This window comes from Myodes glareolus, chromosome 23 (genome assembly GCF_982192425.1).
Source record: "Myodes glareolus chromosome 23, mMyoGla1.1, whole genome shotgun sequence".
In the NCBI taxonomy this organism is placed as follows: Eukaryota; Metazoa; Chordata; class Mammalia; order Rodentia; family Cricetidae; genus Myodes; species Myodes glareolus.
Genome location: NC_142048.1, coordinates 42774214 through 42791987, shown reverse-complemented (window position 1 = coordinate 42791987; position 17774 = coordinate 42774214).

Here is a 17774-nt window from a genome sequence, read left to right as displayed (position 1 = left end):
AGTAGAAATCCTGAATTAATCTTCCTTTGTCTACTTGGATAATCTGGTATGAAAGTCTTCCAAGGCTAGAAAGAGGATTTAGTGGGTACCTGAGTTTAGCATTCTCCTAAAACTTTGTAAGTGTAATGGATGGGAGATGACAAAGAGGCATACAATCAAGGAAAAATTAAAGATTTTATTGATAGAACAATGAAAAAATGCCCATGAGTATTATATGAGCATTTGTGAAAGTCTAACAAATCTTGAGAAATTCTTAAATTTTTCAAGACAAAAATATGAGGTCAGAATTTCTAAGTCACTTGTCCTTGGCTAAAATAGGGTGCTGGTCAGAGTCTTAACATCTTTAAGAAAGTCAGGACACTGGCTCAGGCTAGGACTCCATTTATCATTTTTACATTCGCCAAGGATTGTGCTCCTGAAGCACTTGGGGTTATAAGGAACTTATAGTTCTTAATTCTAGGACCTTGTTGCTTATGTGCATTTTAAATTTGTTCAAATAACATTAATAGATCCTTGGCTTTGACCAACATTGATTTTTCTTATGCTAATGCAGCCCTCTCCTCACTTGGCATCCCTTTCTGCATCCGAGAGCCACCATCGCCAATCCTGTTCCAGTGGTTTCCACAGCCCTTTACTTACTGAACTCACACATCTTATGTCTAACAATACTTAATTAGCTTTCCTCTTCTGTGATTGCAGTTAGAAATACTTTCCCCAACCAGTCAATATTCATTTTCAAATGCATCAAAGAGTAAAGCAAGAACACTTGTTCCAAAGCTGCCTTTATCTGTGGTGGAACACGTGAGAGCTAGCTGAGCCAGCATACAGCGCAGCTCAGGGAAGCTTTGTTGTTTGTGCTGGTGAATCACTTGTTTCTTCACATAGGCACTCGTGCATATCTTATTGCTCGCATTCTCTTGTCACTTCTACTCCCTGCTCTATCTTGGCTCCTCCTATTCTTATCTTTACATTAGGCACTGGCCACAGTTCTTTATGAAACTTCAATTACAAGTGTCAATAACAATTTTCTCGAGGTAGAATTACTTTGTTTCATTTCCTACCAGGAATTTGCACTCTATTTGTGCCCTTCATGGTTCTGTTTCCAATATTCATGAGATTAAGAGGACCATGTGGGATAGAAAGTTTAAAAGAGAGTTTTCGCCTCAGATCTGTTGTTTCTGCTTATTTCCAGGACTGTTTTGTGTCCTCCCTGCAATGTTGCAAATGCACTATGATGCAATTGCTTGTTTCTCCCATTTTGTTTTGAGAAGAGCATCAGGTATACATTTTAAGTTTTTCCACCACTAATGCTGTGATTTCTGTCCATCTGTCTAATTGTTATTGAACTTGGAAAAGTAGTTTTTGATTGAGGCATAATGTAAAGTCATATTGATTACAGTAAATGAACTGTTCTGCCGTCATTGAGTCAATGAAGGAAAACAATATCTAGTACTGCATCTCATGCGACAAAATCCAACTCTCATGCCACAGGTCCACGAATATTAGAAGTAAATCTCTTCTTAATTTAATATCAAAATCACAGTGCTCTAAGCAAGGAGGACAGGAAAAGTAGGTATGCCTTCCCGCTGTTCACATGGAACACAAAGAAATTATAATGAGACCAGATTTTACCTTTAATCCTTCAAATAAGAAGCTTTTGTGCCTGCAGTTTTTAAATCAAAGCGATGTACACTTGATTCTAGGTTGACAGTCAAGAAATCCACATCAACAGGATATCAACAGTGTGCAGCTGCTGTCAGCCTGGAAGGAGGCTCGGTGCTGATTTGACTGATAAGACTGATACCGATAGCAGTCTGGGCAGATGAAGCACCTTCTCCTCGGAAACCCTGGAAAAGGAAAAGAATGACTCGTGCCAGCTGTGACTGCTGTTCGCTAGGTCTCTGGAGACTTGGATATGGCAACTGAAATGCCACGAAGACGGGAGAGGAGTGGGGAAAAGCACACAGTCACAGGACAGACATGACCTCGTTGCTATATACCTCATTGGGAACACAGAGGAACGCTGAGGGATTTAGTACCCCTGAGACTTGAACACGGGGATCTGAAGGTTTCCAACCTGAGGTCATTGTGTTACCCTGTCTGTAGACAGTCACACTAGCCCTCCTGGAATGTAAAAGGCAGAAACAGTTTCAAACAGATTATTATTGCAGCTCTTGTCCAATTTAATTTCTTTTGGATTTTTTTGAAAGTAATTTTATTAAATTATAAAAGTTTCCATTTCCGCCCCTCCTCCCACCACCCTCCCACTCACCCCAATCCCTCTCCTCCTCCCTCTCCATCCCTAAGAGCAGTCAGGGTTTTTCTTTTGGATTTTTGTAGCCACTTAAGCACTGACAAAGTACACTGTACCAATTCTGTTCACGGGTACAGAATGTCTTCTTTATCTGTGCCCTATTACATAAAATTCAGGGATTAGTTTTAATAACACATTATACTTTATAATACTGTATCATATAGTTTTACTTTTGAGCCCTAAATTGTCATTTTTGGTAGGCATGCAGGTTGTTGTTGCTTACAGATTCAGTGGATTTGTGCAGAACTCTGAAAGCAACTATTGAGTGTCTAACGTCCAATCTAGGGATGACTTCCTCTTCTGAAGTATTGATGTTGAGTGCAATGTTACACACAGGCATGGGTACTGTAAGCACTTGGGGACCAGAGGCCAACGGGTTGCTACAGATTTGAGGGTGGCCTACATAATGAGTTCTGTCAGAACCAGGAACATCTAGAGAGTAAGATACCATTTACAGTGGAAAGAACTTGCACATACCCCATCCCATTGTAATATTCACGAAAGATCACAAAAGAAAATTGAGGAGAGCAGGACAGGAACTCAAGCAGGAACAAAGGCAAGAAACATGGGAGAATGGTGCTTACAGCCTTGTTCTCTATGAACAGTCTGCTTTCTTATGTAATTCAGGATAGCCTACCGTGGGCAGCACCATGGAAAGGGTCTAGGATGTTCCATCTAAATCCTCAATCACAAAAATGATACACACATAAGTCCACTGGCCAATCTGTTGGGGACAGTTCCTTAGCTGAGGTACCCTCTTACCAGGAGACATACACACACATGCATGCACATGCACACGCACATGAACCATACACACACACACAGACACACACACACACACACACACACACACAGAGAGAGAGAGAGAGAGAGAGAGAGAGAGAGAGAGAGAGAGAGAGAGAGAGAGAGAAGAGAGAATTTGTTTTAGTTTTTCCTCCTATTGTGTGACTTGAGTGATTTATACTGATGTTCATGACAATTCTCTTCTTTCTCTTCTTGGACCAACACTAGTTATTAGCTTGGAACAGTTATAGAAAATGCACTTTCTGTGTCTCTATTATAGAATACACAATGAATTTCCACACTATGATTCTCAGACCCAAAGGAACTAAGGTCGTCGTTACAGAAGCTTATTTCTGCTCATTTGTTATAGGATAATAATTAGTGTAATTACATTATCCTACTTAATAAATCAACCATTTCTTCACTTTATCTTACTGGAAACGAAATACCCACCCCAAATCTAAAGTAAAAGTGGTCGATTCTTTTGCCAAGGAGATACATCATGAAATATCAAGCATTTGTGGGATTTTGGTTTAAATAAAATCTCCCCACTCTTCTTCTCTAGTGTGATAACTCTCTTTGTGGAATAGTAAATCACAGTTATAAGAGAGTTGTGTTTGCTTTGTCTTAACCTTTGGATGGCTTATTTTCTCCTTGAATACAGTTGATGAAGTTGCATGCTGTACAACTTCATTTAATGACTCACAATCTACACTAATAACAGCAGTTAATTCTTTCAGATATTCAGGGTCAATTTTGTGCATTTTTTTCTAACAAGGATATCATGAAATAAGATGTTCTCAATGTGTTTGTTTCACTACACAGATACTTCATTGCAAATGTGTAATGAGAGGTGCACATAAATGAATAAGTGAGAAAATATCAATTGATGAGAATAAAATGAGATGATATAATAGTAACATGTGGACTTACTTAATCCCAGTTGTTAAAAAAGACATGTCTGAAGATGAAGCATTTAAACTAAGAGAGAACCAGCTGAGCATTGCTCTCTAGAAAAGCATCTCAAGAAGAGGGAACAGAAGGTCCTGCGGGTGTATGAAGAGAACACATGTGACTAGAATTTAGCAAAGGGAAGAGAAATTGCAAGATCACACAAAAGTAAAATCAAAGACCATATTGCCAATTTTCTAATGGAAAAGTAAGTAATTAGGTTTCATTTGAAATGCAACATGGGAGCACTGGGGAATCTTCAGTAGTTCAATGACATGATATGATAAGCCTTCTGAAAAAGTTACATATAGGATTAGCATATCAAATAGAGGGGGTAGGCAGTAAGCAGGCAGGTTTGGAGGTGTTTATACTTCCTAAGTGAGGAAGAATGATGATAGAGTTGTTGAGGCTGATTGCTGCGGCTCCCATCAAAATAAGAAATACTAACAGGATAGCACTTTGGTGAGTAAGAAAAGTAGGTACTAAAACTGGGGCTCATGGTTTCACTTTGAGCAGCTGTGAGAACTATGCTGCCCTTGGCTGAGAAAGGAAACTGGTGATGGAGCAGATTTATGCTGTTAAGCAGGTAAAATAGAGTCAGTTTCTCTCCTGTGTCCAGCTTTCCTCAGTTGCCTATAGTTCTGTGTTTAAGGTTGAAGCCTGGTGAAATCTTTCCTGGCCACATTGGCATGCCCAATGATGTCATTTGCGCTCAGCTCACAGTTTGGTTGTCCTGTTGGTGGGGTGTATGTTCTTTCATTCCAAGGAAACACAATCTCACATCTAACTTCCTGACCTTCTGGTTTCCCTGGTCTGTCTCTTCTTCCACAATGTCCCCCGAGCTTACTGACTTCTGTTGTGAGCTTATTGGGGGTGTTTTGTAGATGTATAAGTTGGGACTGGGCTCTGTAATTCTGCATTTTGGGTGACTATGGTTTTCTGTACTGGTCTTTACCTGTTGTAAAGAGAGATTTCTTTGACATGGCAGGAATACTATGGGAGAGGTGGTCTTCCTCAGGGAAGAGTACACCAATTATTTATCCAGTGTCAATGGGCAACCCTGAAAACATATAAATAAATAACATTGAATAGACAGAACAGGTTATGTTTAGAAACATATGTATATGTCTACACATACATTCATATAATAACATCTAATAGAAAAAGAAGCCACAAATTTGAAGGAAAGCAGAGGTGGATATACAAAGAGGAAAGGAGACATGTTGTAATTACATTATATCACAGAAATGTTAAAAAAAATAGAGTAGAACCTATAAATGTGTATATGTGTGTGTGTGTGTGTATAAAGCTATAATAATGTACTCTCTATAGATAGAGACACGGCTCGATGGTTAAGAGTAGTGACTGATCATCCAAAGGATTCTGGTTAGGTTTTCAGTATGAAAATAGTGGCTCCCAGCCATCTGTAACTCTAGTGAGAGGATCTGATGTCCTCCTTTGGCCTCTCTGGGCATCACACACAGACATGCCTGAAGGCAAGACTCCCATACACATAAAATAAAAATAAATGAGTCTTTCAAAACAGTTGTTTTCTGGATATAGTAATCTTAAATGTCATTTTGGTGAATCAGGTGAAATGTTGAGTAAACGGGGTGAAATATATTTGAAAATCAAGGGGAACCTTGGGTAAGAAAAATTCATTCAATTTTTAATTATTATCTATTTAAAAATCCAATAAACTTATCGACAATCTATTGAGTTCAGTCACTATCCTAGTAGTAATAAATTTAGCAAAGTTTTATGATACAAGATCAGTGTATAAGAGTTCACTGTATTCTAACATGCATGCAATGGACAATCTCATTACCTTATGAGAACAACTTATAATATTTTCAAAAGAATAAGATATTCAATAATAAACTTAACAAAATAAAACAAAACAGAATCTGAGTGTTAGATATTACTGAAAGATATAGAAGATCTAAACAAAGGAAAATGTGAAATGCTCATGGATAGAAAGATATTATATATTTGGGACATACATGTTTTTAATACTTACAGATACAGTGTAGTTCCTCATGAAACAAGTGAGGATCAGTGAAATTATTATAGAATTTATTGAAGTGACAGAGTCTCAACACTGTAAATACATTGGAAATCTTAGAATTGTTCATGTTATGGGGATTAATTTATAGCATATGCATTATATTGGAATGAAATTGTAAATGAAGTAAAAGCTTTATAATGAAGAAAGAAGAAAGAGAAAACTGATTTCCATTAATATTTAGCTATACTATGCAAAGTCATACATAAATATATTTTTAAAGATAATCACGGGAGCTGTTGTTATGGTTTAGTTGGTAAAGGTGCTTCTTGCCAGTTCTGAAAACCTAAGTTCGATACTTGGAACACACATGATATAATGTCTCATTAAATTAGGTCTGTTTTTCTACATGATCACACACACCCTTTCACAAGTGGTTTTTAAATCACATATCAGAATAAACATCAAACTCACCTTTAAAAATTTTCATAATTCAGCTTCTCCTATTTCTTGAAAAGTGTGTGTGGTACCTTCCCCAATCTCCATACAGATCCTGAATTCCTTATTTTTAATTCAGGGTTTTTCGCACTTCAATCTCATAGAAAATACAGATTTTTTTCTCTTAAATTTATGTGTCCCTTATGACTCCAATTTATGCCTAACAATATTTTTCCTATTTTCATCCACACACTCATTTGGAACATTGTTTGTTTATTTATCTTGAAGATTGTTTTCTTTGAAGGCTGAAAGGCAAATCCACTGTCCTTATAAATTTAATTTAATATCATTGTATCATGAATACATGAGTAACAATCTTTAATCTTTTTTAAACATTATCTATTTAATTGTCATTTATATGTTCAGTATTTGAGGTCAAACTCAGAACCTAATGTATGCTTGGCAAGTGCTCTGTCCTTGAGCTACATCCCCAGACCTACATTTTAGCTTTTCTGAATAACTCCAAAAGCTTCCATTTTGGTGGATTATCTTTAATTCCATCCCAACTTATAATAATAATAATAACATCAATAATAACAACAATAATAATATGACAATATTTATATCCTGTTATCTTGGAAATTGTATTGCTCTCCAAAAGATTTCTGCACACTTTCCTTCTTTTTGTCTTTCTACGTTCCGAGCATTGTCAGATCAGCTTACTCATGTGGATCCACCTTTTCTCTTCTCTCCACCTGGGTAATGAGCTATGTAATATTAACCTATATTAATTAAGACATGCTATGGTCCAGCTTCTTTCTATTAGTTTCATGTGGATTAGCACATCTGATCATTAGTCAGACAAAAAAAAAGAAAACAAATGGGGTTCAACTTCCTACTCGTATCTGGCCAGAGCGGAATCGTCTTCATTTTGGGAGTTGACTTGAGAATGTTTGCGTTTACTTCATACTTCTTGCCCAAATCCCTGCGTACTTAACCATTTTCCATAAACCCCTGGAGTTTGGAGACGCTTTTTCTCACCTGGTGTCATTCCATATATTCTAGAAATGACTACTTTCTTTTATTGGTACCATTACATAGGAAGACTCTGTCTCTGCCCATCACCTTTGGTTACTCTAATCAATTAAAACACATACGATGAGATTTAGGCTTAAGAAGACTCGGTGCATTTGTCTTATAATGCCCGGTATGGATATGGCGGTAGAATCTGGAAATGTACTTGAATTTCATGATAGAGAACATTGCTTCCATAAAGGTATGACTTGTGGTTTGCTGCAAAGACATAGAAAGCATGTGGTGAGATGTGTAGCTGAAAGGTGAGTGGAAGAGCATGCAAAAGTGAATTAGGAAACTCACTTTGCAATATTTTCTATGAAATATTGTCAGGGGAATAGCAAATTATATTTGAATTATAGAAAAAATTTTACCTTTCATTTGGGACCATCAAAATAAAGGAAAAGTCATATCAAATATAATATTAAATATATATAAGACAATATATGAGTAAAACAGGCATATTTAATATATTTTGTCATCAAAGTGATAATAAATAGGGTTGGGGTTGTGGGTGAGTGAGAGACTGTTTACCTTATTGGTGGAAGGCCCTGGTTTAATTCCCAGTACCACACACACTAATAATAATAATAATGTTAATAATAATAATAATGATGATGATGATGATGATGAACTTTAACTATTGTAGTTGGAATGAGAGGGCAATATTTAATTCTTATATAGGAAGACAAGAAGATACATATCTTGAAAAGAAGAAGGCAGGGAGGGGAAGGAGGATTGAGCAAGACAAGAGAAAGAAAGGAAGAAAGAAATGAAGGGAAGATGATAAGGAAGAAGAGAGATAGGAAGGAAGCAAGAGAGGAAAGAGACAAGAAATGGAGGAAGGAAGGGAGAAATGAAAAAGGGAGAAGAAACAAGAAAGGGTGGGAGGAAGGGAGAGAAGGAAGTGAGGAAGACAGAAAGAGAGAAAAGGAAGAACATGATAAGGAACAGAAGGAGGGAAAGAGGGATGAAGAAGTCACAGGGGAAGTGAGACTTAGATTAGATGGGACCATAACCAAGATGAAGTATTCAGAGAAGGCTCCAGTTTACACCAGAGAAGTTGGTCAGATAATTTCCTGTTTACAATATATGTGATATATGGGTTTGTAGAGAGGGTGTCATTTAGAGCAGTGGTTCTCAACCTGTAGGTTGCAACTCCATTGCAGTCAAATGACTCTTTTACAGGGGTCACCTAAGACCATCAGAAAAACATATTTACGTTACAATTAATAACAGTAGCAAAGTTATAGCTATGAAATAGCAGCAAAAATAATTTTACAGTTTGGCTGTCACCACAATATGAAAAAATGTATTCAAGGGTTACAGCCTTAGGAAGGCTGAAAAGCATTGATTTAGAAGACAGTATCACTAAATTTATTCCTATTAAAGCTAATTGTCAAATGGAGATGTCAAAAGTCAGGTCTGAGGACATATGGTTAAAGGGAAAAGTTGGCATTTGTCACATTTAAGATCTAAACTTAGTATCTGAGGGTGTGGGTACGAGTTATATGGCCATAGAACACATGCTGAATAACAGAAGAAAAGTGAGCAAAAGTAGAGAGAAATACAGGATTTTGCAGATACTAAGATCCACATTTGTTGTAAGTGTGTGCTGAGAAAATGAGGTCTCAACGGCAGTGAGTGTATTACTTCCTTAATGGAGGGACTGAGGATCTTGCTCTCTACTCGAATCAGTTCCTTTTTTACCCACCTCAGACTTCTCATGTCACATCCGTCCTATCTTTGGGTGGAATAAAGCAGTTTCAGAATTTTCTCTTATTCACCTTTCTTTCCTATTTGTACATTATCCGTAGCATAACAGGGTGCTCTGTTTAATATATGATATGATTCTGAACATATCGTTAGAATCCTAGGAAGGCTTCATCTATTTGACTAGAGGTAGAGCTTCATGGTCATATTGCAAAGTCAGATAACATAGCAGGCAGTTAAGATAACAAAGCAACAGCCCTCCATGTCTCTCTGCTCTTAGCTAGAACTCCGATATCAAGACAAAAAGTTAAAAGAAAACTCTCGTGACCGTCACTGCAGCCCTTCTAAATGATTCCAAGCATGAATCAGGTTAGTGAACTTGGAGTGTCCTTGATCTTCCCTGGCAACCTCACTGCTGAGCTTGGGAAAGCTTCCCGAATGACAGGCCACAGGCAACTCTGGTTGAATTCACTTTGTATTTATTGTCAGAAGTGCACAACTGCCAGGATCTGCTCCATTCTCAACAGCTCTGTAGTGTTCTTGCTGACAGACTTTCTGTAATAACTAAATTTTTATGTGCATATACTTCTTCAACAAATAGTATGTCTTCATTGTGCGTCTGTGATGTGTGTGTGTGTGTGTGTGTGTGTGTGTGTGTGTGTGTAAAGAATAGTGTACTCTCCCTTGAAGGCTGCTGGTTTTTTTTATCATTTGGCTGGATTTTGGGAAGGCACTCAATCACATCTTTTGATTTATCAATTTACATCCTAATTTCTACATTATTATAAAAAGCGTGGTATGTCAAATGGAAACACTAATGATTCCCTTGCTTGTGGCATAAGGATTTTGGGAGGATCAAAGAAGGTATGACAAAGGAAATAATGCCAGTGGGCCTCAGCTATTACAGATGCATTAGATTAAGGAAGAGAAATTCAGTTAAAGTGGTCCCTTATTTTGCAAGATGCTTTGTTGCTTCTTGCTTTGGAGTTTCATCAAAACAAAGAAAGCAGGCAAACAAATTATGAATATTCAATGTGCTGCTTGGATCTGGTTATATAAAACTGGAAGTTTTTCTCTGAACTAAGCTAAGTTGCAGCTAGGGACAGGTCTGCAGGTCAGGAGATTGTAAATTAAAATATACAGACCAGAGTATTTATTGTGTTTTCTAATTATTTGTATAGTTTATTCAATGGGTTATTGTGTTCCAAATATGAGATCCTAAATGCAATACGTAGAAGAAAACTACTTTATATTTTGTTTGAGAATTTGAATTCTTCTTCTATGTCACCACTGATATGGATGAGAATTTTTCTCTAAAACAAAACCAAGGACTTCCAGTCATAAATCCAAACCCTGCTGAGTGTCCCACCAGGTCATGTTAGCATCCATTCAGTTGCACATATGTTTGTGAACCTGAGGTTGACACCATTACTGAGATAAAAAATGTAATGAGAACTAATATGGACAGTCAGTGAAGATGGCAGTCTGGATTCTGATTCCAGGGCTGAGGAGGCTGTGCCACACCCAGGACATGAGTACATCCCAACACCTAACACTGATGTTAATCATGAAATGGCCAAGTAGTTTGCTTTTCATCTTATGACATAAATATTTATTAAGTTTCTTAGATTACCCCTCTCAATAAAGTGAACCATTAGGTGTTTCTCTATATCCAAGAATTCTCTGGGAACTCATTGACATCTCTGGGAACGAAGAACCCTGGCTCACTGCCATCAAATCTGACTTCTGTATCAACAAGAACTCCATAGATGATTAAATTTTCATGTTAATTCCTTTAGTCCCTATTAAGGTTTTGAGAAGGAAATTCTTCTACAATCTATTTAAATTAAAGACAGCATTTAATATATGCTTCTTACAAACCTTCTGTGCAGAGTTCTCTATGAACATTCCATGTTGAAGAAAGAAAGTGATATCAACCAGTGGTCATGATCGCCCCTAAATTATGAAGCTTGAGTACGGATAATAAAAACTCAGCTTCTTTTTAAGTGTTAACCGCTTAAACAAAATGAAAAGCCCGTCAAGCTTGGAACCATGAGAAGAGCAAGGTGAGGGACAGGAAGTCTTTTGTTTTGGTTGTCAGAGTAGGTTATACAGATACTTATGTGAGCATTGCTCAAAGAACGTGGCACATGGAAGACAATGCACCTGCATAAATGGGTCTTGACATGGGCTCGCTGCTGACTGTGGAGTAGGCAATGTGTTAGATTTTGCAGTTGAAGTTGGAGGAAGTAAGTGTACAATGGGAAAAAAAATCAGTATTGTTCACAGCAATATACTCAGAACTCAGTGCCATTTTTTTCCCAAAATGTCCTTAAATTCACTTCATATATATGAATATAAAGTTCAAAGCCATTTTTCCTTTGATACTTAACTGGAAAATCCCATACGCCTTCCTCCAGGGAGGTAGATAATATAGCGAAATTGTGCTTGGAGACTGTCAGGGTTAACTCTCTGGAAATGACAGTGACACAAGGGTCCCTGAAGTAGCTTTTGTGATATTGCAACAATTACCTTTATGCATGAATGAACCTTTAATTACAGCCTCAAAATACCTTTATCATCCTGACAATGCTATTTAAAGTGATACTGAAGGCTTTCTAAATAATTTTAAGAAAAAGTTTTAAAAAGGTTCTCCATAACTACAGTATGTGTTCCTGTTCTCACCGTCACCTCCACCCATAGACTCTGAATAATCTGTGTCTTTTGTGTATTGTATCACTATTTGTCACTACCTCACACCTTTTATTCTTTGAATCTCCATCCTCGGGGCTTCTCCGGAGGCTGAACTTTAAATTATTTTTTTCTTTTATTTTACATACCCAGAGCCTTCTTTCTGATCTTCTCCCAGCTTTTAATGACCTGTAAATAATTTGCTGTTTTTTGTAAACTTTTCTTTTTGTGATTATCTTTTATTTTCTAATAGTCTTTGTTAGCAATTTTACTCATTTTTTTTTTAGATTTTTCATCCCCCTTATGCAAATTCTTTTAAAAATGTTCTCTTTGTCTTCCTTGTCTCTGATCTTTTTTGGACAATTGCTGTATTACAGCTTTTTCTCGTGGTTTTTGTTTCTCTTTTTTTTTCTTAATAACTCTGAATGTAACCTTTGCCCTTTTTTCCTGTTTTCAGGCTTAAACCCTCTGCCATGTCTCTCACTTTTGAACTGATAGTCCTACACAATTTATTCTCTTTCTGTTTGCATCTTCAACTACTTCCCAATTAGTCCCTTGGAGAAAAAATGGCCACGCAGAATGGTTCTATTCATTATTTTATTATTTAAATGAGGAAAGCACCACCATATCTGAACTAAAGCTTTATAAAAAAGCAAGTCCTGAAAGATAAACAAAAGGACAGGGCTTGAGGTCATGAGCATATATTAAGGGAAGAGTATCCAGTCATGTGAGGCTGCAGTCTGTAGATCACTTAGTCTGTAGACTATCTGTAGCTTTCTACGTCTGCTGAAAAATGTACCAGTTGCCTTGTAGGTTCCTGGCCTCTTATATTTTCTCCATCTCCAGTGGAGAATAAAGTTCAATTTTCTCATTCAGCTATGGTGCTTATATCTGAAGGTATGAGCCAAGTTCGATTATGGGAAATATATGAGAATAGATAAGACCATCTTGCATGCAAAGAAAGATATTTTCCATATATATGTGTCTTCCCATTGTAATAAAGTGATATAAAACCATTCTATACTATCATTTCCATAATAGTATGGCCTTTAAAGCTTTAATAGTTATGATCATTTTTCTTATAAAGTGTGAACTGTCACTTTGGGATATGTCTACAACTTTGAACTGCTCATAGATTCTGGGGAGGTGAGGTTGCCGTTGTTGGATGAACACTGGGCAGCAGAGCAGGGGATTGTTCTCGCTCGAGGTGAGGCACTGTAGTACAGTGACATGTGAAGCAGAGCATCCTGCTACTGAGTGCAGCAATCTGCATTCCGGCCTGAGTTATGAACCTTGGATTCTTGGGAGGAACCTGCTATTTCCTTCTCTTCTTCTAAGTTCGCTCATCCATAAGATGAATTGTCTGTGCTCAGTGAGATCTGAAATTCCTTTCAGCCTCTTCTCCCTTGTCATAATGCTTCAAACGCCACCATTAAACATTGATTTCTTTTGGTTTTCAAGGCTTTTAGGTTTTCAAGGGTTCCCATTAAAATGCATACCTTAAGGGAGGAATAACACTTTAGAGTGTTTTCAGTCCGTATATTTGTTGAGGTTTTGACTGATGTCCTCAGGGACAGATAAGCTGAGAATAAGACATATGTTGATCGACCAGGCAAAGAGGGTTACGGGGATCTGGGAGAAGTATGAATAGGGGCAACAGGAAGAAGTGACGAATACTCCAACAACAGAAGCACATCCTAACAACACAAAAGAGCAACATCAACAACAAAGGCGGTATAAATCTAGTTTAGATGAAAAAAATAAATATTTTCTCAACTCCAGAAGAAAACTAGCAAAAAAGCCATAACCTTTTAAACCAAAAGTCATAGCCTTAATAAACAAATTTGTTTTTCATATGAAATACCTGAAGTCCAAAGAGTGCCCCGGTGAACAAGGTTATAGAAATCATACTCTGTGTCAGTGTCTTCTTCTCTTGCCAGCTGGTTTCTGCTCAGTTATCGTGACATTTGTACTTTCTATGTACTGCAAAGGGAAAGTTATTTCACACCGACTATCATACTAGGTCTTTACTAGTACATATATATATATATATATAATTTTATTTTTATTACTTTATAAATAATCCCAATCAAAATTTCTACTTCCTCTCCTCCTCCTACTTCCCTTCCACTCCCCACTCTCCCTAACCCTCCATTCCTAAGAGAGAGCAGGGTACTCTGCCCTGTGGGAAGTTTAAGGCCCTCCCACCTACATCTAGGCTTAGAAAGGCATGCATCCAAATAGAATCCCAGAAAGCCAGTACATGCCTTAGAGACAAATCCCAGTGCCATTATCATTGGCTTCTCAGTCTGCCCCAATTGTTAGCCACATTCAAAGGATCCAGTTTGATCCCATGCTCATTCAGTCCCAGTTCAGCTGGATTTGGTGAGCTCTCATTAGCTCAGGAACACTGTCTCACTGGGTAGACCAAGCCTTTGTGGTTCTGACTTCCTTGCTCATATTCTCCCTTCTTCTGCTATTCAACTGGACCTTGGGAGCTCAGTCAAGTGCTCCAATGTAAGTCTCTGTCTTTATTTCTATCCATGGAGACAGGGAAAGGAGGAGAGAGAAGGGAGAAGAGTAATGTTGGGGAGACCTTGAGGGAGTGGGATGGTTGAGATGGAGGAAAGACAAATATGGGAGCAGAGAAGGAGGTATCTTAATTAAGGGAGCCATTTTGGGGATGGCAAGTGGCTTGGTTCTAGAGGGGTTCCCAGGAGTCCACAGGGATATCCCCAGCTAGGACCATGGGCAGTGGAGGAGAGGGTGCCTGAACTGGCCTTGTCCTGTAGTCAGACTGATGACTAATCTTGAATATCACCATAAAAAACTTTACTAGTACTTATCAGCAATTTTCCCAGTTCCCAGAAAAAGATTCTGCAATATAAATATGCAATTTAAATATTCAGTAGTTTGACAAACAGCACACAGGTAACATGTCTCAAGGATGGGGAACATAGGTGCTTACACGCATGCATGCATGCTCATACAAAGAATAATAGTAAAAAATAGGGTACTAATTCCTTATCCTTACATCTCACCAGCAAACCTTTTTTTCTAAACGTTTTTTGATTCAATCTGTCTGAAACTTTTGCTGTGAACGTCAGTTTAGGCTGCCTGGCATATTCCTTTCTGATTTCCATTCTATACCTAAAGATGAGCCTTCAAAATAGTTCACCTGGTTGAAGTGTTCCCTGTCAAGCCAGAGGACTGGGGTTCTATCTTCAAGGTGTATGTGATTTTTTTAAAAAAAGGAATTAATTCTCAAAAGTTGTTCTCTGACCTCCATATGGGTACCATGTTGCACATACAAAATCAATAAGGAAATGTAATTAAGAAAAAACTTAAAGGTGCATTCTTAGAAACACTCATGCCATATTTACTCATTAGCTGCTCATTAACACAGGCATCTCTGGAGCCTCTTGTAAAGTTGTTGCTTACAATAGCGCTAGACAATATTAAAGGAATTATGTCACTTTTCTAAGAGCAGTTTTCTGTTACCTTGAAACAAAATAGTTGTGCTAGAAAGTCGCTAAGATGCCCTTCAGCTCCAAAATAGCATGTTCTTGCCATGCCAAAACCTCCATTAATCTATTTGAAAAGTATCCAGAACATATGGTGTGCCAAACGTTGTGTAAGACATCATAAATACGGTTCTCAATTAGCCCATAGGAAGCTGAGATCCTGAGGGAAGGCTCGTTTAAGAACAGAATGGATTTATGTTTGTGTGCTGCTTTTTCACATATTCCCACTGTATATTGTCTATATACCCTGCATTGCATAGATGGAATCTCAATCTGCCCCTTACCCTGCTCAGCTCATACCATCATGCATCACTCTTCTTCTTTCCCCCTAATGCCAGTGTTTTCCTATCTCTCCAGATAGCCTATATCCATCTAGTTATTACTTTTCCTTATTTTTTATTGACCTCTACATTTTTATCTGCTCCCCTACCCAGCTCTTTCCTCCCCTTCAACCGTCTGCCAAGGTCACCATGCTCCCAATTTACTCAGGAGATCTTGTCTTTTTCTACTTCCCAAGTAGATTAGTTCCATGTTTGTCTCTCTTAGGGTACTCATATTGTCTAGGTTCTCAGGGATTGTGATTTTTTTTAGGCTGGTTTTCTTTTTTTTATGTTTAAAAACCACTTATGAGTAAGTACATGTGAAAATTTTCTTTCTGGGTCTGGGTTACCTCACTCAAAATGATGTTTTCTGACTCTATCCATTTGCCTGCAAAATTCAAGATGTCATTATGTTTTTCTGCTGTGTAGTACTCCATTGTGTAAATATACCACATTTTCCTTATCCATTCTTTGGTCAAGGGTCATTTAGGTTGTTTCCAGATTCTGGTTATGACAAACAATGCTGCTATGAACGTAGTTGAACACATATCCTTTTTGCATGATTTAGCATCCTTTGGATATATACCCAAAAGTGGTATTACTGGGTCTTGAGGAAGGTTGTTTCCTAATTTTCTGAGAAATCGCCAAACTGACATCCAAAGGGGTTGCATCAGCTTGCATTCCCACCAGCAATGCAGGAGTGTTCCCTTTACCCCTCAACCTCTCCAGCATAAGTTGTCATCAGTTTTTTTTGATCTTGGCCATTCTTTCAGGTGTAAGATGGAATCTCTGAGATGTTTTAATTTGCTTTTCTCTGATGACTAAGGATGTTGAACATTTCCTACTTTTTTCTTCCATGCACACAGTCATACTTAGAGGTAGATAAAGTTCACTGGCAAGATGCCTCATAACCTGATATGCTTTAAGGGGATTTGGTTTGAATTATATTTTTGTATATTATTTTAAGAAATATGGAGATAATAGAGACTTTAAACTAGAGGAATAGGGGAATAAGAAGGCAATAGAGAATGCGAAGAATGTGACATTTTCAGGCTGCCTGTGTTCCTTGTCAGGTCATGGTGCCTTTGAGCTCTGTGAGACCTAGAGTCACAAATCAGTTAAAATTGTTGGCTAGATTCAATCCTACTAATACCGTGTTATCTGTACTGTTTGCTTTTCCTCCATGGAAATTTTCTTCACAGCTTCTTGACACATACTCTCCTAGCTAATCTAACTTACCCTTAACTACTGTCCCTAACTGTCTTCTGTGGTAAGTTCTATCGTGATACTTCTCTGTTTTCCCCACTGCTACTACTTTAAGCCTCATGCTAATACAATATGCCATAAGCTTTGTACTGAAGGGGATACTTTCTGAGCATTTTACATTTATGTGCCTAACTTTCGTACTTTGATATGCCCTTCCTTGAATTCCTGGTTCATCTCTCCTATTTCAACCTAATTACTCAGGCTAAAGTTTTTACAAAGTATCTTCATTTCTTGCTTTTACTGCTATATTCACCCTGCCAAGCCCATTAGGAGATACTATTTGCTCTACATTGGAATGTGTTTTAGGTATGATATGATCCTATGTTCACTTCTATATGCCTTTCATAATTTCTTTGACTATTGCTGACATAAAATCTTTGGATCAAAGGAACCTAAAAGAGTAAATGATCATTTTAGATCTAATTTAAGGTATAGTCCATAATGGTTGGGAAGTCAATGGACAGATTAAAACAGCTGATTACATTGCATATACAATAATGTAGTAGACAACAATGCATGCATGTATTATATTGCTCCGCTCCCTTTCTCCATTTATAGTCTAGGATCCCTAGCAAAGAATGCTATCACTCACAGTGGGTGTATTTTACTACCTCCATTTATGCGATCAAGATACTACCAACAAGCATGCTCATAGGCCCATCTTGCATGTGATTCTAAATTTTGCAAACAATTTT